A 24,199-nucleotide genomic window follows, 5' to 3' on the forward strand; every position below is an offset into this window, starting at 1 on the left:
CAAGAATTTATTTATTTTTCACACACACACACACACACACACACACACACACACACACAACACACCCCATGTATCCTCTTTAAGGATGGGGTAAATCAATCATTGCTTTTTAGATATGGCAAGAATTTCATCAGTATATATAGTGATTAACACAAGATAGGAATCTGATAGCCATAGTTCAGATTTCTGCATTCCAGCCTTTGGTGACAATAAAATCTGTCCAATAAACCCAGTTCTTTTTTTTTTTTTTTAATTTTTGTATCCTATATATGGGAAACTCTTCTTGATCTCCCCTGTATTCTCCAAGCCTTTATGGCCTATCTCTCAACCAGCCCCATTCAATAACTAATGTGGATATGTTTTTCCTAAATGTTACGAACAGGCTTACCAAAAGAATATATGCTCTGCACATCATTGGAGGCTGAGGGCACCTAGGAGTTGAGGGTTGAGTAAATCAAAATCTTAACTCATGGTACAACATCATCCCTTGTCTTTAGAAGACTTCCCTTTTGTCCAGTTTATTTATTTTTATTTTTTGTGCCCATTTACCACTCCTTAGATATGCATTCTAATTAGATAACCAGTCTAATGCATTTGATATATATTCTTTTCACTATATGTGTTTTTATAAATTACACATTGTTTTGCATGCATATTTTTTTCCATAATGGTTTGTGGTATAAATCATATTGTTCCTTATTTTTTTCATTATTATCTTTAAAAGTCTGTCCTTCTTGTTAAGTATACAAGTGGTCCGTTGCTTCTAATTGCTGTTGCTATGTGTTCTCCATTCTCCATGGTGTATGTGTGTGTGTGTGTGTGTGTGTGTGTGTGTGTATACAGATAATTATGTAAATAAGCAAATATATGTAAATATATATGTGTGTGACTTTAAGTGTGGGTGTATGTATATATAGAATATATATATGTATATATATATATGATGTACATTCAGTATTATACACATGCACAAACATAACTATATACAATGTATATGTATACATATAAAAATTATCTATGTATAATTCTTAACTACCCATTTTGCTTTCAACCTTTGCTTTAAATGCCATATTTAAATGGAACCTCTATAAATAAATGGCACCTTTATAAAATTCGTCCTACTCCACAGAGATAGAATTCATGATTTCTTCCTTTGTGCTATATTAAAACTTTGTATATGTTAGCTTACAGTCATTATTTGTCTAATTGTGTCACATTTATACATAATGCTAAGATCTACATAAGTCTATTTTGAACAAAGAGTAATTTCAAAGTATAGGCCAGATTTTTATTGTTAAAGAGCCATTTATAATTAAAATGTTCCAGTATCAAGGTGAGAGTGAGGGAAGAAGGATGATATTGCTCAGAGGGTGTTAACTACCAGCTATATGATTAACAAGTTTGAGGATGTAATGTTCAAAATGTTGATTATAGCTACTAATACTGTATCATATTATTGAATGTGCTAAGACAGTAGATCTCCAATGTTCTGACCATAAAAAGGTAATAGTAGCTATGTGGCAGGACGGAGGTGGTTGCTAATACTAAGGGAATAATCATTTCCCAATTCATAATTGTTATCAAATCAACACATTGTACACATTACAATTATACAATGTTATGTGTCAATTATATGTCAATAAAGCAGGGGAAAAGTTCAATTATCTTATTCTGAATCCACCTGAGAAGACATAAATTTATAGTGTGTGGAGAGGGAGGCCAGCAGGGGATGGAATCAATGAAAACAGAGAATTCCCTAAATAAAATTCAGTTCTTTCCCCTTTGGAGATGAAATTGGCATTGAAAATTATGGAAGAGTTTCACCACGAACTTCTGAGTTAAGATTCCACTCTGAGTATTAATATCTATCCTCAGGAGATGCTTTAGCCAAAATGGACTATGATGTGTCTTACTGACAAACAACTCCAAATGATTAGTGACTCAACTATACATAAAAAGTATTTATTTGTCATATTCAGTACTCTCTGCATCTGAATACAACTTCAGTCCAACTTTTCTCCATATGTTGGCTCAGAATTCTAGGCTGCTTTGACTTAAGAGCATTTTCACATCAATTTGTGCTATTATCATTGGTCCTGGAAGAAAGATGGCTAAAGATCTGAATTCTGGCAGTTAAATGATTTCATTTGGGAAGGACACATTATGCCTGCTCTCACTTTATTGCTCAGAACATGTCACTTGGCCGTGTCTAATGTCAAGAGAGACCAGGAAGTGCAGTCTTCTTATGTGCCCCAAACTAAAGGAGTAGCTTGAAGGAGGTGGTGTGTTTGTGTGTGTATTTAGAGAGACAGAAAGGGAGAGGAAAAGACAGGGCAACCGAACAGAAGCAGAAACATAGGAAGTATAGTCAACATTCATCCAGAGATTTTTAATGAGGATCTATGTTATGCATTAAAGGTCTCTTTGCTTATAGTTCCCTATTTGTGTATATCTCCCTTGTTATCTTGGGAATTTCCTAGTTCTGACAGCCCCCCTATTTATGATGGATTGACTTACAATTTTTCGACTTTACAGTGGTCCAAAAGTGATATGCTTTCAGGCACCTGGGTGGCTGAGTTGATTAAGCATCTGACTCTTGATTTAGGGTCAGATCATGATCTCATGTTTCTTGAGATAGACCCCCTCAGGCTCTGTGCTGACAGCACGGAGCTTACCTGAGATTCTCTCCCTCCCTCTTTCTCTCTGCCCCTCACCCACTCTCACTTTCTCTCTCTCTCAAAATAAATAAATAAACTTAAAATAAAAAGTGATATGCACTTTTGATCTTTTCCTGAGCTAGCAACATATGGTATGATACTCTCATGATGCTGGGCAGTGGTATCAGTCACATGGTCACAAGGGTAAATAACCAATACTCTAACAACCATTTGGTTTTTCACATTCAGTACAGTATTCAATACATTGTATAAGATACTCAACACTTCATTATAAAATAGACTTTGTGTTGGGTGATTTTGCCCAACTGTAAGCTAATGCAAGTGTTCGGAGTGCGGTTAAGATAGGCCAGTCTAAGCTATGATGTTCGGTAGGTTAGGTGTATTAAATGCATTTTCAACTTATAGTGTTTTCAATTTACAGCAGGTTTATTGAATTGTAACCTTATCATAAGTGAAGGAAGATCTGTACTGAGGAACTTGGTTTTCTTTGTTTCCTCAGGAGCTAACACAACCCTGCTGTGTCTCATGTTTACTTCCAAAACTCAGTGAGGCTTACTGCTTAAAACTTGAAACTGGTATTAAAGAATAAGCATCAGAAGAGGATTTAAAAAACAGGTTCTCATCCTGAATATGACTCTTCACTCTTTTGATCCAAGTTTAGTCTTTTATAAGATAAAAAATAAGGACTCTTTCACAGACTACCACATTATGATGTTAGTCTTAATACCTGAGTGCCTTACTGTTTAATTCACACTTGGTTTGTTGCAGATCATAGGAAGTGGGATGATTTTATCTACTTGGTTATGCAAAGGCATTTCTGGTGGTTTCTGGGAAACCTGGCTGTCACATTCAGAGCCAAACAGATAAACAAAATTAAACAAGCAAAATTCCCATATTTCTCATAAGTTAGAATACATTTTTAGTAAAAGTTTGTGTAGCCTTTATGTCATATAAACCCTAATGCAGAAATTTCCAATTCTGTTTAAAGTTGTGGCACACAGAGCAAGTAGCAATAAGCACAGTGAGGTAAGGACAATGTCATGTATGTCATGTCTAGCAGTAATCAATTTGGGTGCTCTAGTCCCCCTAGGACCTGTCAGGCAACATGGGGAAGGCTCTATATTGATATACCTGTAACTCAGGTTAGAGGATTTGTCCTTTTTTTAAAAAAGATTATTTATTTATTTTTGAGAGGAGGGAAGAGGCAGAGAGAGAGAGAGAGAGAGAGAGAGAGAGAATCCTAAGCAGGCTCCACACTGTCAATGCAGAGCCTGACACATGGCTCTATCCCAGGAACCTTGTGATCATGACCTGAGTTGAAATCAAGAGTCAGACGCTGAACTGAGTCACCCAGGTGCCCCAAGAAGTTCTGTCTGAAAGGGTCAAGTCTTGGAAAAAGCTGATACGCTTTTGCCTTCTTTATACTTTAGTCAATCATTGGAAACCATTCATTGAACACTCTATGTGTATTGAGCACCTTGTTAGCCACTGGGTACATGCAGTGGAGAGTAACATTATAGATATAGTTCTTATTTGTCAAACATTTTAAAATGAGCTTTCATTTTCAATTAAATGAAATTTATGTGGCCATCTCTGAAAAGTAAGGAGACTTCTTGAATCACTTGGTAATCAACAGTTTTCAGTGTGGGTCCAGGTTATCTGGGGTTTGCAAATATTTCACATATATTTTTTTTTATGACTCCCATTTTGCTTAGCTGTTATTAAGAGCTCTTCATAGTTGTAATGCAATTTAAAATAGATACTTTGAGACCTTTCAAATAAGAGAGTTACTCATGTTAAAAATGAGAAAAGTTATTTTTAAAAAATTTTTTAACATTTATTTATTTTTGAGAGACAGAGACAGAGCATAGGCAGGGGAGGGGCAAGGAGAGAGGGAGACACAGAATACAAAGTAGGCTCCAGACTCTGAGCTGTCAGCACAGAGCCCAATGCAAGGCTCAAACCCACGAACCATGAGATCATGACCTGAGCCAAAGTTGGGCACTTAACCGAGTAAGCCACCCAGGTGCCCCAAAATGAGAAAAGTTCTTAAAGCTGTCAAGATTTGCTCACAGATTCTTAATTTATGAAGAATCTCACATATACCATGTTTTTTTTCCATTTTATTTTGAGCCATAAAATAAATATATACTGTGTTTATTTTTGCATGATAATGCAACTGAAGATATACAAACTAAGTTGAAAAGATAGGGTTCTTTCCCTACCATCAGTTGATAGTTTTGTCATAATAAAAACCTTGGAAATATCAACTATCCAAAAACAATCCTTTCTCAAAGGATAAAAAGATGTTCTGATCTAAATTCATTATAGGTAATTGAAATAAATAACTCCAGCTTATAAAAGCAACAAGGTATAATGAAACATTTGCAGTATTAAAATGTACAAGCATCACTTCAGGAGTTCATAAAAAATGCAAATCCTCAGGTTTATCCCAGATGTACTGTTTCAGTAGGATGGTGTGGAATCTCAAAACAATATTTTTAGAAGACCTCCATATGATTATTATGAAGGGGATACTGGGACCCACATTTTCAGAATACTAGTTTTATAGAAAAAAAAAGAATTAGTTTAAGTGTCAGGCAGGCATACCTGGATTTAAATTCTACCTCTATCTTGGGGCGCGTGGGTGGCTCAGTCAGTCCGGCGTCCGACTTCAGCTCAGGTCATGATCTCAAGGTCTGTGAGTTTGAGCTCCGTGTTCGGCTTTGTGCTGACAGCTCGGAGCCTGGAGCTTGCTTCAGATTCTGTGTCTCGCTCTCTCTGCCCCTCCCCTGCTCATGCTCTGTCTCTCTCTGTCTCAAAAATAAATAAAAACATTTTTAAAAATTCTAAATAAATAAATAAATAAATAAATAAATAAATAAATAAATTCTGCCTCTATCTCAAGTACTATGTGTGTTAGTTATATATTGCTATATATGATATAAATAAAACTCAATGACTTTAAGCAATGCACCTCTATTACATCATAAATTCTGTGTGTCAGGAGTTGGAACCTTCCTATCTGGGTCCTCTACTTATGGTTTCATAAGGTTGGAACTAAGGTGCTGACCAGAGTGAAATTCACCTTTAGAAGCTCAACTATGGAACAATCCACTTCCAAGCTCCCTCAGTTTGTTGACAGAAATCATTTCCTTTTGGTTATAGGACTCAGAAGTTTGGTGAGTGTTAGCCAGAGGGCACTCCTAGAGGCTGCCCATTGTTCCTTGACACATGAGCTTTTCCAACATTGCTGCTTACTTCAGGAACTATGCAAAGTGAATCTCTAGCAGAAATCCGTGGGCAAGATGGAGTCTTACATAATGTAACATAAACTCAGATAGGACATTTTACCACTTTTTTCGTATTCTACTAGAATATGGAATATGCACCTCAACTAGAAAGGTCACATGTGCTGCTCTTTCTCAAGATGAAGGGATTATGCAAAAGGTGTGAACTCTAAAAGGTGCTGATCATGGGAAACTATCTGAGAATCCGTCAGCCGCAGTGTGACCTGAAGCAAATTGTTTAGCACTATGCATTCTTAACTTCCTTACCTCAAAACAGACTTAACACATGCCTTGAAGAGGTAACATAAATGAAGGTCTGGCATGTAGTAACTATTTTATTAGTTCTGTTAATGAATTATAGCTTTAAAAGGCAAAGAACCACAAGGCTTTAATGGCATGTCTAAAAAGTCCCTTCCAATTCTGTAGTTTAATGTCCAAAAATTATGTTCACACTTTTATTGAATATAATCTATCTGAAGAGCTTAACATAGGCTCTGTCTTATGGTAGACATTCAATAAATGTTTTTTCCTTGATAGGAGTATTTTAGTAAATGTTCTTTTCTTTTATTTCCTTAAACATGACTTTATTCAAGTATGTCCTTTCTATAGACAGCTGAGAGGATGACCCCTCTTAGCTGTGTTTTACTGAAAAATAATTTCAATTTGGGAGTGAAAACTGTGAATGCATCCAATGGAAATAAAAGCAAAGACTCCCGAAAGACCACAGGGAAGAGTTTCCATAGGGAATAGAGCACACAGAATGTTCTGTGCACTAAGGGCTGCAGCTGCTTCAGCTTGGGCCTCATCACATGGCTGTCTTGACAGCCTCTCACTGTAGAGTGCAAGCAATTAGTAGTGCTCTGAACATTTTCCTTTCTGCTCATATTCAAAGACTTAGCGTTTTCTCCCACTGGCTGTTTCCTCAGCACTTTTCCTCCACTTTTCTAACATATCAGAAGAAAAGCGTGTAGAGATCTGAAGATAATAATTTGAATGCTGATCTCAAAAATAGTAATAATAATGAAGTGGGGAAACTGAAGAAAAAAACACTACAAATAACCCCCTTATTTCTGTGCATATGCATCCTGTTTCCATAATTATTCTATCATTTTCTGTTTTGTTAGAGTGGCTTTTTTAAGAGAATTTGGTAGGTAGAGATATGAGAATTAGAATGTTTAATGTAGAAGTAAATACTATAGATGAAAAAATAAAATATTCTTCTCTTTTTATCCTATCAATGTACACACAATAAGTCTTCAGAAAAAAGATCACAAGAGAAAGCATAATAAGAGATTTACTTCTCAATCAGATAAACCCATAATCTCTGAAAAAAATAATTTGTTCTTAATGCTCCATCATTTCTTAAATTAATCTATTCAGTCTCTGACCCCTCTGTATATCCTGTGTAAATCCTTCCTCTTTGCTCCATGATAAGCTTATTAAATTTATAAACAGTTGTTCTACCCAGTAAGCATCAACTGGTTATACTTGATAACTGTCACAAGTTGGGACACTTTTTTCATTATGCAGTATATTACAATTTTGGAAATTCTTTTGCCAGCAGCAAAGAGCCTTTTTTAACCACACATTAGCCAGAATATTAGCCAGCATACCATTACATTTTGGAAATTAGTGCTGCTAAATAAATATAAAATAAATTCTATTTAGAAAGTATTTCCTGAAAACTGAGATACAAGATAGATAGATAGGTACTTATGTAGGCAGGTAGATGATATGCTGTGAAAAAAATTACAAAATGGAATAATAAAAGGTTAAACCTGAACCAAGATGAAAGTTCATTAGCTCAAACTCTGAGGTGCTAAGTGCTTATGTCAGAACTGGGTGTGGAATATCCAGCCCTGCTACTCCTGGTCAAAAGTTCCTTCCACCGAGCTCTGCTGACTCCATATAGGTTTGAAAAATGGAGCTCAGAGAAGTGGATAATAAAAACTCATAATCTTTTCCCATATAATGCATACTCTCCTTTTTATGCATAGCAATCAGGATTATTCATGCCTTCCTAAATGTCCTTATAAAGCCCTCAGAATCGTCCAAGCAGCTACCAAAAGGGCAGATTGTATAGCTAGAAACATCTATGTATTCACGCCTCACAGTCTGGGGGGAATAACAACAGAAATAATTTCAAAGTAGATACAAAGCTCTTGGGGATTAAGTCAGATAATTTGTCTAAATTTATGAAAGAAGTAACATTATTACTACTGCCTAACTTCCTATTTCTTTTAGTCACACATACAAATGGCTTCAAAACAGTATAGTTTTCTAAAGGTAAAAAATTAATGTAGCCCTTCAGAGTTTCCAATCCTTTGATTTATAGGAAAGGATATCCATACTAAGTATGTTCTCTCAATATATGCTCTACTGTGTGTGCTGCATATATTTTTTTACAGTGTCTCAGTTGTTCTGCCTGAAGCTCTGTGCTTTCCCCTAATGAAAATGAACCACATTACATTCAATGCAGGACATAAAAGAAAGATCTTTCAGGAATCAAGACAAGTAATTTATCAGTTTCATCCTCAAAGTAAACCACAAAGACCTATGGGTCAAATTTGGGATCAGTCACAGTACATCTGCACATTCACTTTAAAAGACCTGACTTCCAGGGGTCGTTAGGAGTCTGTTCAAGGTTTCTGGTACATAAACTCTCAAAATTTAATTACAGGCATGAATAAAGCAGTAATAGTTTCAAACTCCATAGTATTTATTTAGCTAGCCAACCCTGTAGTGATGCATTTTCATTCATTCAGGGTGAGATGAGCACAGTCAGCTATGCAACTGATATATGGCTTCTAATATAATGCCAGTTGGTTGAGACTTTATTGGTTAGACCCTCAGTTGAATCTGTCATATATTGAAATAGATACACAGTGGGCTTGGCTTTAGGGAATTTTAAACTCTGGCTCTTTTGGGAAATATTATCCATAAAAAGCCAATTGCACCAGGATTTGCTGAGTGGTGGTGACTGTTGGCAGAGAGAGAGTGCTCCGCATCCTGTTGTCTGCTATTCTGGAGTGCTGTGGGCTATAATGTAATTGGTAGACTATATCCTCTGGGGAGCCTTCAAAATCTGGCAGTCCATCTCCTGTTACCCCCTCTATAGGTTGTAAATTTAAAGATAATTTAGAAGGTGATCACTTTTTTTTAAACGTAAATGTACAGTAATGCAACCTGCAAGATTAGCATTAGTCAGACTAAGGTGTCACAGACAAGAGATTTAACTTCCTTTAATTTGATACTCTGGGCACTGGTTGGAAATACTTTCTATACACATAAATCTTCCTGAAATGGTACTGTGCATTGTATATTACATGGCATGTGTTTCATGAGAAGCTAAAAATAGTAAAAAATGAAAATAAAATTAAAAAATCCTAACTTTGGGTACTATAATTGTCCAAGGTTCATTTTATCAGAATAAAGCCGATTAGGTATTTTTAATCTTAGCTATTCCTAATCAAATGTATATAATTTACACAAAAAGGTATATGATATTATAAAAATTTATGAAAGCATTTTTTTCTACCAGTAGGAATTTGAAAGATATATAAGTGAGATTGTGAGTCACAGGCTTTTGTGAGTTTTTAAACACCTTAATTTACATAAGAAAGCTTATGTCTTAAGTAACAGCAACTCTTTTCCCATGTTGCTACTGAGTACTACATTAGTTTGGCAGTCAAGTGGGGATAATAAGAGTTTGATTTATCAGTGTTACACAGATTGCTCTACAGAATTGCTTATCATCTTCAGAGTAGGTAGTCTGTAGTATAGCTTATGTAGCCTTGCAGTTAAATGTGATAAATTTGCAAAGAAGCCAATGGAGTTTAGCATTTGATAAAAGCTTTGGATCAGACAGACCAGAGTGCAAATCCTGCATCTGTGTGACCTTGGAAAAACATTTAACTATGTCAGCATGTATGGCAGTAAAAGGGATAATAATTCTATTAAACTCAAAAGTGATTGGGGAAGTCAGAAGAAACTATACCTATGCTGGGTTAAGTAATGTATTCGGTAAATGGTAGCTGATTATTATGTTATTTATAAAAGTAAAAATGGCAGTAGTAGTAGTACTAAGTAGTAATTAATTAAGACAGATGTTAAGAAGAGAATCTATTCACTTCTCCTGCTACTTTAGGACATACTGTAAGAGTTTTACAGGCAGAAGAAAAAGTTGGACAAGCATTCCAGTGGTGTAGAGTTACATATCTAGATAGTACTGAGAAGTGTGGTATAGGTAGGTATGAGATGGAGACGAAAAATGGTACATTCTGTGAAAGATTTGGAACACATTTCCTTGCTAAGCTAAGCTAGAATTTCTCTGAAAATACTGGGGACTAACAAAGATTTTTCAACAGTAGGCACTATGACACAACTAAACCTGTACATCTTCTAACGTGTTCTCAGGAGAGTGGAAATTGGTCACTGTCCCCACAATTTTATCTGCAAACCCCTATGTAAAACCTAGTTCAGTTCAGTTTTTCCAGTTACTTTTTGATTGAAAAAAGGTGCCAAACACCTTTCTTGGATTTTGTGAATGGGGAGCAAGACACAGGTATATTGTGCTGTTGGACTTAATTATTTTACGGAAATGGGAAATTAGATCATCTACTGAGAAATGGTAAGGCTGAGAATGAGGTGAAGAGTAAAAAGTGTTCCTCTTGTTTTTGTTTTGCTTTGTTTTAATAGATACTGACACTAAAAAGGAAAAGTATGATTAGACTTCCCTCATTGCAGACTGAGTTAGATCGGAGACCATTTTTTGTGTGGTCTTCTACCCTGCAGAAGCAGCAGAGTATGGGAGAGGAAGGGTGGGGGTCTAATCCAGTCTAGGCTTCAGATGAACAACCTTATGACAGTAAAGTAAGGGAACTGAAGAATCAGGGGAAAGAGTGGCTCAGAAGATCAAATTGCAGTCAGGATAGAATAATGACAGAAGCAAATCCAGAAAATAAATTAAAAAATATCCAACACTGGATATTGCTTGGAGTTCAATAAGCAGATTTAATAGGAAAGAGAAAATGGAAGATTAGAGAGCGGTATACTGGAATATAAGAGATCTGCTGTGTACGGGGTGGTAAGAAGAGTAAAGGCCTTAAAGATGCCACATCATCATCCCCACAATCTGTGGATAAATTTTATGGCAAAAGGGACTTTATGAATATGATGAAGTTAAGGATCTTAATGCTTATTTATTAAAGTTTGTATAAGACTTCCCAAGACATGATCTTGGCAAGATTATCCTGTATTATTCAAGTGAACCAATGTAATCACAATAGTCCTTATAAAAGGAAAACAAAGATCCAAGCAGTAGTAAGAGATGTACCAATGGAAGCAAGTGGAATAATACAAGGAAGAGACCAGGAACCAAGAAATGCTAGCAGCCTCTAGAAACTAAAAGAGAGATGTAACAAATTCCCCTTCTGGAGCCTTCAGAAGTATCAAGCTCTGCCAACACCTCAATTTTAGTCCTTTAAGACTCATTTTGGACTTGTGTTCCACCCCCCCCCCCCCAACTATAAGAAAATAAATTTGTGTTGTTTTAAGCCACTAAGTTTGTGGCACCATAGAGAACTAATACAGAGGACTCCTGGTTGCAAGGTTTAAAGTTAAAGTGTGAGTGACAAAAATAAATTGGCAGTGAATTGCAAGACTTGAAGTTGAGAGATTTACTAACTGATCCATGGAAATAGAGAAGAATGTGATCTTACTGTGAAAATCTTATACAAACTTTAATCAGTAAGTCAGAGATGCTACCTCTGCTATAAAGCTACAGCAAAACAGTTTTTTTTTTCTTTTCTGTGATCCTACAATACTTTGATTATGACTGTATGTATTAGGTAGGGATGCCATAACAAAGTACTACAGATCAAGTAGCTTAAACAACAGAAATTTATTTCTTTACCCTTCTAAGGGTTAGGCTCAACCCATGAATTGAGTTGGGGGGTAGGGAGACAAATTGAGCCCATAACACTGTACTGTAGCATTTATAATAGCAGTCTGAGTCTATTTTGAGTTTATTTTCTCTATCATGGGATCCTAACCTCCTTGAGGGCAGAGATGCTGCTTATTCAAATTGGTATCCTAGAAATTGTCTATCACTGTCTTGCTTATAATAAATTCTTAACACATAAATAATTAAATGATCATTTTGACAATCCATTTTTTAAATGTCACTATCTAATTTCTAAAAAAAAAAGTAATTACCCATCTGGTATTAAATGCTAATAATTTTTCTACATTTCCACACATCATTAATACATTCTATCTGGGATCATTCTACCTTTGTCTGTGATGGTGTATAGAGATTAGATGATGATGAAGTATACTCTAAGTGGTGTACTCATAGTTCTATCTCAAAGAATAGCAACAAGCTACTTAAAATAAAATTTACAGACGCTCTTCATTTTCCTATAATCTGTATCATTCAACCCATTTCAATAAAAATTTTATTGATGAAAATTGATGATTTTCAATTTCAGTGATGAAAATTGTTATGCAAAGTGTAGTGGTAGCCATTCATTCATTTATCAAATGTGTATGAAAGATTTCTTATGTGCTGCTAGTGAACAAAGTAGACTGATGGAGAGGGTTTGGTTTTGTTGTTTTTTTTTTTTTGATTAATTTATTTATTTTGAGAGAGAGAGAGCATGAGCAGGGGAGGGGCAGAGAGAGAGGGAAAGAGATAATCCTAAGCAGGCTTTAAGCTATTTGCATGGAGACCAACATGGGGCTCAATCTCATGAACTATGACATCATGACCTGAGCCAAAATCAAGAATCTGACACTTAACCAATTGAGCCACCCAGGCACCCCCCAGACTGATGGAGTTTAAGTAAAGAAGTAATAAAGAAAGATCTTAATGAAATTCTTTCACAAATGTTTGGTTGCAATTGCCATAAATGAGATATATAAGGTACTATGGAGCCTTATAATGGGAGCTTTACCTAACTACAGAGGAGGGAATGTTTTATCTAGGAAGTTTGCTTTGTCATGGAAGATCTCTAATGAGACGGGGAGTCACTAAACGAAGAGAGGAAGGAAGACCATTTCAGTAAGAGGATAGTATGTGCAAATATCCTGTGACAAGACAGACCTTGAACTCAACTAGGGGTTGAAAGAAGAATGAGAACACTAGGAATGGGGACAGCTGGAAGGAATGTGGGAGATCAGCTGTGAAGGGCTCAAGAAGACATGTTAAAGTCTTTGGTATTTTTCTTAAGAACAATGGGAAGTCACAGCTGGGTTTTAAGGGAGAAGGTGCCATGACTGGATTAGTTTCAGCAGCACCATTTTACTTGAGGATTGTAGAATAACTTTGAGAAAGACCAGAATGGACATAGTAGGTCAGTTGCAAGGCAGTTGCAATGATCCACAAAAGTAAAGATGGCAATTGAATTAAATGGTAAGCTGTAGAAATGTAGAAGAATTTTCAAAATACTTCACATAATTTCAGAAAGACGAAAGGTAATATTAATATGTCATATTTTAATGTCATTTTATGCATATTTAAACACATTTATATTGCTTATTTTTCTTTTTTTTTTAATTTGTATTTATTTTTTTATTTTTTTTAATGTTTTGTTTATTTTTTTTTAATAAATGAAATTTACTGTCAAATTGGTTTCCATACAACACCCAGTGCTCATCCCAAAAGATGCCCTCCTCAATACCCATCACCCACCCTGCCCTCCCTCCCACCCCCCATCAACCCTCAGTTTGTTCTCAGTTTTTAACAGTCTCTTATGATTTGGCTCTCTCCCACTCTAACCTCTTTTTTTTTTTTTTTTCCTTCCCCTCCCCCATGGGTTTCTGTTACGTTTCTCAGGATCCACATAAGAGTGAAACCATACGGTATCTGTCTTTCTCTGTATGGCTTATTTCACTTAGCATCACACTCTCCAGTTCCATCCATGTTGCTACAAAAGGCCATATTTCATTTTTTCTCATTGCCACGTAGTATTCCATTGTGTATATAAACCACAATTTCTTTATCCATTCATCAGTTGATGGACATTTAGGCTCTTTCCATAATTTGGCTATTGTTGAGAGTGCTGCTATAAACATTGGGGTACAAGTGCCCCTATGCATCAGTACTCCTGTATCCCTTGGATAAATTCCTAGCAGTGCTATTGCTGGGTCATAGGGTAGGTCTATTTTTAATTTTCTGAGGAACCTCCACACTGCTTTCCAGAGCGGCTGCACCAATTTGCATTCCCACCAACAGTGCAAGAGGGTTCCTGTTTCTCCACATCCTCTCCAGCATCTATAGTCTCCTGATTTCTTCATTTTGGCCACTCTGACTGGCGTGAGGTGGTATCTGAGTGTGGTTTTGATTTGTATTTCCCTGATAAGGAGCGACGTTGAACATCTTTTCATGTGCCTGTTGGCCATCCGGATGTCTTCTTTAGAGAAGTGTCTATTCATGTTTTCTGCCCATTTCTTCACTGGGTTATTTGTTTTTCGGGTGTGGAGTTTGATGAGCTCTTTATAGATTTTGGATACTAGCCCTTTGTCCGATGTGTCCTTTGCAAATATCTTTTCCCATTCCGTTGGTTGCCTTTTAGTTTTGTTGGTTGTTTCCTTTGCTGTGCAGAAGCTTTTTATCTTCATAAGGTCCCAGTAATTCACTTTTGCTTTTGATTCCCTTGCCTTTGGGGATGTGCCGAGTAAGAGATTGCTACGGCTGAGGTCAGAGAGGTCTTTTCCTGCTTTCTCCTCTAAGGTTTTGATGGTTTCCTGTCTCACATTCAGGTCCTTTATCCATTTTGAGTTTATTTTTGTGAATGGTGTGAGAAAGTGGTCTAGTTTCAACCTTCTGCATGTTGCTGTCCAGTTCTCCCAGCACCATTTGTTAAAGAGACTGTCTTTTTTCCATTGGATGTTCTTTCCTGCTTTGTCAAAGATGAGTTGGCCATACGTTTGTGGGTCTAGTTCTGGGGTTTCTATTCTATTCCATTGGTCTATGTGTCTGTTTTTATGCCAATACCATGCTGTCTTGATGATGACAGCTTTGTAGTAGAGGCTAAAGTCTGGGATTGTGATGCCTCCTGCTTTGGTCTTCTTCTTCAAAATTACTTTGGCTATTCGGGGCCTTTTGTGGTTCCATATGAATTTTAGGATTGCTTGTTCTAGTTTCGAGAAGAATGCTGGTGCAATTTTGATTGGGATTGCATTGAATGTGTAGATAGCTTTGGGTAGTATTGACATTTTGACAATATTTATTCTTCCAATCCATGAGCAGGGAATGTCTTTCCATTTCTTTATATCTTCTTCAATTACCTGCATAAGCTTTCTATAGTTTTCAGCATACAGATCTTTTACATCTTTGGTTAGATTTATTCCTAGGTATTTTACGCTTCTTGGTGCAATTGTGAATGGGATCAGTTTCTTCATTTGTCTTTCTGTTGCTTCATTGTTAGTGTATAAGAATGCAACTGATTTCTGCACATTGATTTTGTATCCTGCAACTTTGCTGAATTCATGTATCAGTTCTAGCAGACTTTTGGTGGAGTCTATCGGATTTTCCATGTATAATATCATGTCATCTGCAAAAAGCGAAAGCTTGACTTCATCTTTGCCAATTTTGATGCCTTTGATTTCCTTTTGTTGTCTGATTGCTGATGCTAGAACTTCCAGCACTATATTAAACAACAGCGGTGACAGTGGGCATCCCTGTCGTGTTCCTGATCTCAGGGAAAAAGCTCTCAGTTTTTCCCCGTTGAGGATGATGTTAGCTGTGGGCTTTTCATAAATGGCCTTTATGATCTTTAAGTATGTTCCTTCTATCCCGACTTTCTCAAGGGTTTTTATTAAGAAAGGGTGCTGGATTTTGTCAAAGGCCTTTTCTGCATCGATTGACAGGATCATATGGTTCTTCTCTTTTTTTTTGTTAATGTGATGTATCACGTTGATCGATTTGCGAATGTTGAACCAGCCCTGCATCCCAGGAATGAATCCCACTTGATCATGGTGAATAATTCTTTTGATATGCTGTTGAATTCGATTTGCTAGTATCTTATTGAGAATTTTTGCATCCATATTCATCAGAGATATTGGCCTGTAGTTCTCTTTTTTTACTGGGTCTCTGTCTGGTTTAGGAATCAAAGTAATACTGGCTTCATAGAATGAGTCTGGAAGTTTTCCTTCCCTTTCTATTTCTTGGAACAGCTTGAGAAGGATAGGTATTATCTCTGCTTTAAACGTCTGGTAGAACTCCCTTGGGAAGCCATCTGGTCCTGGACTCTTATTTGTTGGGAGATTTTTGATAACCGATTCAATTTCTTCGCTGGTTATGGGTCTGTTCAAGCTTTCTATTTCCTCCTGATTGAGTTTTGGAAGAGTGTGGGTGTTTAGGAATTTGTCCATTTCTTCCAGGTTGTCCAATTTGTTGGCATATAATTTTTCATAGTATTCCCTGATAATTGTTTGTATCTCTGAGGGATTGGTTGTAATAATTCCATTTTCATTCATGATTTTATCTATTTGGGTCATCTCCCTTTTCTTTTTGAGAAGCCTGGCTAGAAGTTTGTCAATTTTGTTTATTTTTTCAAAAAACCAACTCTTGGTTTCGTTGATCTGCTCTACAGTTTTTTTAGATTCTATATTGTTTATTTCTGCTCTGATCTTTATTATTTCTCTTCTTCTGCTGGGTTTAGGCTGTCTTTGCTGTTCTGCTTCTATTTCCTTTAGGTGTGCTGTTAGATTTTGTATTTGGGATTTTTCTTGTTTCTTGAGATAGGCCTGGATTGCAATGTATTTTCCTCTCAGGACTGCCTTCGCTGCGTCCCAAAGCGTTTGGATTGTTGTATTTTCATTTTCGTTTGTTTCCATATATTTTTTAATTTGTTCTCTAATTGCCTGGTTGACCCACTCATTCGTTAGTAGGGTGTTCTTTAACCTCCATGCTTTTGGAGGTTTTCCAGACTTTTTCCTGTGGTTGATTTCAAGCTTCATAGCATTGTGTTCTGAAAGTATGCATGGTATGATTTCAATTCTTGTAAACTTATGAAAGGCTGTTTTGTGACCCAGTATATGATCTATCTTGGAGAATGTTCCATGTGCACTCGAGAAGAAAGTATATTCTGTTGCTTTGGGATGCAGAGTTCTAAATATATCTGTCAAGTCCATCTGATCCAATGTATCATTCAGGGCCCTTGTTTCTTTATTGACTGTGTGTCTAGATGATCTATCCATTTCTGTAAGTGGGGTGTTAAAGTCCCCTGCAATGACCACATTCTTATCAATAAGGTTGCTTATGTTTATGAGTAATTGTTTTATATATCTGGGGGCTCCGGTATTTGGTGCATAGACATTTATAATCGTTAGCTCTTCCTGATGGATAGACCCTGTGATTATTATATAATGCCCTTCTTCATCTCTTGTTACAGCCTTTAATTTAAAGTCTAGTTTGTCTGATATAAGTATGGCTACTCCAGCTTTCTTTTGGCTTCCAGGAGCATGATAAATAGTTCTCCATCCCCTCACTCTCAATCTAAAGGTGTCCTCAGATCTAAAATGAGTCTCTTGTAGACAGCAAATAGATGGGTCTTGTTTTTTTATCCATTCTGATACCCTATGTCTTTTAGTTGGCGCATTTAATCCATTTACATTCAGTGTTATTATAGAAAGATACGGGTTTAGAGTCATTGTGATGTCTGTATGTTTTATGCTTGTAGTGATGTCTCTGGTACTTTGTCTCACAGGATCCCCCTTAGGATCTCTTGTAGGGCTGGTTTCGTGGTGACAAATTCCTTCAGTTTTTGTTTGTTTGGGAAGACCTTTATCTCTCCTTCTATTCTAAATGACAGACTTGCTGGATAAAGGATTCTCGGCTGCATATTTTTTCTGTTTAGCACACTGTAGATATCGTGCCAAGCCTTTCTGGCCTGCCAAGTTTCAAAGGAGAGATCAGTCACGAGTCTTGTAGGTCTCCCTTTATATGTGAGGGCACGTTTATCCCTTGCTGCTTTCAGAATTTTCTCTTTATCCTTGTATTTTGCCAGTTTCACTATGATATGTCGTGCAGAAGATCGATTCAAGTTAGGTCTGAAGGGAGTTCTCTGTGCCTCTTGGATTTCAATGCCTTTTTCCTTCCCCAGTTCAGGGAAGTTCTCAGCTATAATTTGTTCAAGTACCCCTTCAGCACCTTTCCCTCTCTCTTCCTCCTCTGGGATACCAATTATGCGTATATTATTTCTTTTTAGTGTATCACTTAGTTCTCTAATTTTCCCCTCATACTCCTGGATTTTTTTATCTCTCTTTCTTTCAGCTTCCTCTTTCTCCATAACTTTATCTTCTAGTTCACCTATTCTCTCCTCTGCCTCTTCAAGCCGAGCCGTCGTGGTTTCCATTTTGTTTTGCATTTCGTTTAAAGCGTTTTTCAGCTCCTCGTGACTGTTCCTTAGTCCCTTGATCTCTGTGGCAAGAGATTCTCTGCTGTCCTGTATACTGTTTTCAAGCCCAGCGATTAATTTTATGACTATTATTCTAAATTCACTTTCTGTTATATTATTTAAATCCTTTTTGATCAGTTCATTAGCTGTTGTTATTTCCTGGAGATTCTTCTGAGGGGAATTCTTCCGTTTGGTCATTTTGGATAGTCCCTGGCGTGGTGAGGACCTGCAGGGCACTTCCCCTGTGCTGTGGTGTATAACTGGAGTTGGTGGGCTGGGCCGCAGTCCGACCTGATGTCTGCCCCCAGCCCACCGCTGGGGCCACAGTCAGACTGGTGTGTGCCTTCTCTTCCCCTCTCCTAGGGGCGGGATTCACTGTGGGGTGGCATGGCCCGTCTGGGCTACTTGCACACTGCCAGGCTTGTGTTGCTGGGGATCTGGCATATTAGCTGGGATGGGTAGGCAAGGTGCACGGGGGCTGGAGGGGCAGGCTTAGCTCGCTTCTCCTTAGGTGATCCCCTTCATGATGGGCCCTGTGGCAGCGGGAGGGAGTCAGATCTGCTGCCGGAGGTTTGGCTCCGCAGAAGCACAGAGTTGGGTGTTTGCGCGGAGTGAGCAAGTTCCCTGGCAGGAACTGGTTCTCTTTGGGATTTTGGCTGGGGGATGGGCGGGGGAGATGGTGCTGGTGAGAGCCTTTGTTCCCCGCCAAGCTGAGCTCTGCCGTCAGGGGGCTCAGCAGCTCCCCCTCCCTTTGTCCTCCAGCCTTCCCGCTTTCCGAGCAGAGCTGTTAACTTATGACCTCCCAGACGCTAAGTCGCGCTTGCTGTCGGAACACAGTCCGTCCGGCCCCTCCGCTTTTGCCAGCCAGACTCGGGGGCTCTGCTTGGCCAGCGAGCCACCCCTCCGCCCCGGCTCCCTCCCGCCAGTCCGTGGAGTGCGCACCGCCTCTGCAGCCCTTCCTACCCTCTTCCGTGGGCCTCTCGTCTGCGCTTGGCTCCGGAGACTCCGTTCTGCTAATCCTCTGGCGGTTTTCTGTGTTCTTTAGGCAGGTGTAGGTGGAATCTAAGTGATCAGCAGGACACACGGTGAGCCCAGCGTCCTCCTACGCCGCCATCTTCCGGGTGTCCTATTGCTTATTTTTCAAGTCAAGTCCCCTTAACAGTAAAGAATAATACATTAAAGTTTGATAGGTGATTGAGACAAAAAGAGAAGAGTGACAGAAGGGAATTTCAGTGCCAGCAGAGGCACTCCTTACTATTACTTTTGAATAGTTATACTAAACATTCATGTAGGTTTTGAATTCTATGTCATAATATATTTGTGGTGGTTTTAATATAAAATCATTTCACTTCTCTCCCTAAAATTTTCTAGTGAAATTCTTTCTATTGGATGATGTACCATCTTTATTCTAAGAATCTTGTACCTCCTGATTACTTCCTGGGAGTAATCCTGGGAATCCCTGTCCCCAATTTTACAAGCCATCTGACCCTCTCAGCTATCACCCAAAGAGCCATGCCAGGGAGGGCCACTACCATGATAGAGAAGAGAGACCCGGGATGTAGCAAGACCAGGAGATCCCTAAGTTTGTTCCTGGAGATGAACAGACCTGGACCTATGGGACCATCATAAATACAGTAAAGTTTTTGTTTGTCAGATCTCAATGGCAAAGCTGTAATATGGCAAAGGTTAGGTGATTTATACATCACAGTATTGGGAAAATAAAATGTAATGAAATTCAGTTGGCTTCAAGTATTAAATCCATATAGACTAAAATATAAATAGGCATTGCCAAGAGAAAGCTGAGAAGGCCTATTTCAAAATGTAGTTATTATACAGAATCAATTGCAATTTTAATAGAAATAATACTTTATCACAAGCAACATAAGAATTACATGCTGCTGCATCAAGGTAAAATGGAAATAGTAGCATCGTAACACATAAAATAGCACATCCCTGGGAATGTTGAGACTTTGATAATTCTTGACACATTTTTAAAATTTTATTAGTTCCATGTAACTCCAAATAGGATAAATGGTGAGACATGAAAGTTTTCTCTATCAATTGGAAATTTAAAAATACAGTTTTTCAAAATACCTACATGAAAGAGATCACTGTGGAAAAATGGGTAGTAGGTTCTAAAATCTGGGGTTAAAAACTTGCTACCACTCTTTGACTATAAAGAAAAATGTAGTTTCTTGAGTCACAATTGTTTACACACAGCACATATTTGCATAAAAATAATCAGCTTTTTAAGATTGTGGGTTTTCTGACTCTGAAAGCATGTAATTTCAGTATGAATAATTGCCAGTTATATGTAGACATTTAGTGGCTGATGCTAGAAATGAAAAGTAACGACAAATTCTCTTGTATTTTTTCCCCTGTAAACTCTTTAATTCTTATCATTGCACATGATACTTTAGCGGGGTCTTTCCCAACCAGAAGAAAGTAAAGCAAAATTGCTAACTCTGAAATGTGTACCACTGAAAAACAAAAGTAAAAACTATATTAAAGTTAGTGAATAAATTGCTTTTAATTATGTCTTGAAACAAAAGACTAAATAGAAACCATATTGTTTGGATCAAAATAAAATGTGAAAACAAAACAATAAAAATAAACAGAAAGATGAATCAAGAAAAGAGATATTTGCTACATGAAAACAAAACCTCTGTATTTCATTGCCCAGAAAGAACCAAAAACAATTTCTGAAATCTGGTATCCATGTTGCAAATGCAAAATTAACAATACTCAGTTTATAGCATATCCCAGGGGAAAAGAAAACATTAGTGGAAGAAATGAGCAGCCTTAGGAAAACTAAGACATTTTGTGTACTGACGGAATTTATAGAGCTTCCCCCAGTTTTGCAATTTCAGTAGCAAATAATTACACCACTGTCTTACTTGGAAGTACCGACTTTTTTTTTTTAAAGTAGGACAGGAGCAGGTCATTGCCAGAGATAGAAAGTCAGATGTTAGAAAAGATTATGGTTTTAGTATGAGTACGTTCTTCACACAACTTGATAAGTATCAGAGGCAGAAAATAATGAGGAGAGTCTTGATGACAGGATAGTTAAGAGCATGATCTTTGGAGCTGGACTGACTACATTCAGATCCCAGTCTTGCCTTTTGATAATTACATGATCTTGAGCAAATCATTTAATTTTTCAATGTCTCGATTCATCTGTAGAATGAGGACAATAATAGTAGCTGCATCCTTTAATCACTGTGAGGAATAACTGAGTAAAAGGGAACCCTTCAGATTATGTTGAATGAATTTGAAGTACAAAGCGTTTGCTATGATAACAGTACATAAACTCACAAAAAATTATAAATAAATGGGCACATACATTTTAATTACTTTGTACCAAGCTTTGTACTTGTTCTTTACTTACTGTTCAAAATACCTCCACAAACTCATATTAAATTATTTGCTTATTAAAGACGGAAAAAGCATAGATGTCACATTTTTGTGGAACTTTTGATGATTTTCTATAACGAGGCTTGTTGCCTCTCCTTTGAGTTTCTATAGTATACTCTGTTGATCCCCATCTTCTCAGTTGCCATGCAGCATATTAATTGCCTTTCTAATTGTCTGCCTTCCAAATCATAATATAAGTTGTGTGAATGCAGTGTCTGTGTTTTGTTCACTCATAAATCTCAGGGGCCTGTCATGGTCTTTGTCATTAGTAGTGGGTCAATAAATACATGCTTGTTAAATATTCTATGAGATTCTCTGTGACAGACTGTAGACTGAGTGGCCCAAAACTTATTTTTAATTATTCTTTTTTTTGTCCCCTTTGCTATAAATCCTGAAAAATCCTGTCACTTGCCCAGCCTCTCTTGCCGTGTGACACAGTTCTAGCCACTAAGCTATAAATGAATGAACTACGTGAAAGAAGTATGATGGTATGTGAAGCTTTTGTTTTTCTTTAAAAAAAAAAAGGATAAATGTAACAGATCCCATTTCTTTCTCTCCTTATAGCCTATATGTATTGTAGAGCAGTACAATCTTAAGACCACAATCTGGTAACCACAGTGGTTATGGGTATTGTGTCCTCTCACCCAAAGCTATATGTTGATGCCCTAAACTTAAGTACCTCAGAATGTGACTTTAATGGAGACAGAATCCTTACAGAGGTAATTAAGGTAAAATCAAACCATTGGTGTGGTCCCCAATCTAATATGACTGGTGTCTTATAAGAAGAGGGGATAGTGACAAACACAGGCATATAGGGAAGACCATATGAAGACACAGGAAAAAGAGGACCATCTACAAGCCAAGGAGAGAGACTTCACAATAAACCCAACTCTGTGTCAACACCTTGACCTCAGATTTTTAGCCTCCAGAATTATGAGAAAATAAATTTTTGTTATTTAAGCCACCTAGTTTGTGATTCTTTGTTATGGCAACTCCAGCAAACAAATGAATTCATGGACCCAAGCCAACATGTGAAGGTGATACAACAGGGCTTGGATAGGGAAACCAAAATCCAATAACTACCTAACTTTAGACTTATGTGAGATAAATAACTTCTACTTGTTTGAGCCATTGTAAGTCAGAATTTAACTTCAGTTGCTACCTCTAGAACATTCTGCCTTTTTTTATACTCTCTCAAGTTTGGCATGAGAAGTATCCTATTCCTAAAACTTGTATCAGTTTGTTTACCTAACTGTCCAGAAATAGTAAACTAGCCAGACTGGGGTCAGAAAAGTCAAATGACAGCTGCAAAATCAGTATAAGGATAATAACTAATTTAAATTAAATTCAGTAGATTTTTTTTTAAATGAGTCTGCTAACAACTGACATTCTCTTTGAGAATGTGATTAAATGGGCCTTATCTGTAAAATATCCCAACATTTCAATATTTTTAGAGCTTTTAATAAAGATTATATGCTGGTTATTAGAAGAGAAAAAAAAAAAAAAAAAACAATCCGAGCAAGGATTTTAATAGAGGTACACAAAAATATAAGTGGCAGAGGGAAAAACAAAATTTTAACAGGTCATGAGTGTAATAAGGGTCAAAAGGAATTTAAAATTAGAATGATGAGCCAGAAAACAAAAACAAATATTCTTAAATTCTGTTAATTATGGCTAAAATTTTTAATGATGGTACTGCTATTACATTCTAGGGTTTTTTAATCATTCTATTTATTATTCCAAACAATTAGGTCTTTACTGCATTCAGACAGGAGAGTAACTCCAAATTTCCCCCTGAAGGTCTATTCTCTATGACCATCCTAGACTATTTTTCTAAGCCTAGATTCCTTAGCAAATATTTTCTAAGACAAATCTTATGTGTAAACACTGCATTGAGAGAGGCAGTACAATCACAGAGAAACAAGAGTGATGGTGAAGGGAAGTGAGGCAGTGAAGAAGGGCAAGCAAGTTTAAAGTTGTATACTATTGAACTGTGCCAGCTTCACAGGAAATAGCTGCTTAGTCTTGTGGAATATCCTCAGAGCCTGTAAGATACCACCCTCTCAAAACTGCCAGGAGAGGAAGCAAAAGCAATCGTTTAGTATACTTTTTCCAGTCTTTTATCTTTCTTTGGTCAAAGATTATTTCATTTTGGGGGCACCTGGGTGACTCAGGTCATGATCTCATGGTTCATGAGTTCAAGCCCTGCATCAGGCTCTGTGCAGACAGCTCAGAGCCTGGAGCCTACTTCGGATTCTGTGTGTGTGTCTCTTTCTCTTCCCCTCCCCCTCTCACGCTCTCTCTCTCTCTCAAAAATCAATAAACATTTTTTTAAATTAAAAAAAAAATTACTTCATTTTTAAATTCCCTCTCTCATTCTTCTGGATCTTGCTAATTGTCCCCTTTGGGTAGC

The sequence above is a fragment of the Panthera onca genome, chromosome B1, assembly GCF_046562875.1.
Source record: "Panthera onca isolate mPanOnc1 chromosome B1, mPanOnc1 haplotype 2, whole genome shotgun sequence".
In the NCBI taxonomy this organism is placed as follows: domain Eukaryota; kingdom Metazoa; phylum Chordata; class Mammalia; order Carnivora; family Felidae; genus Panthera; species Panthera onca.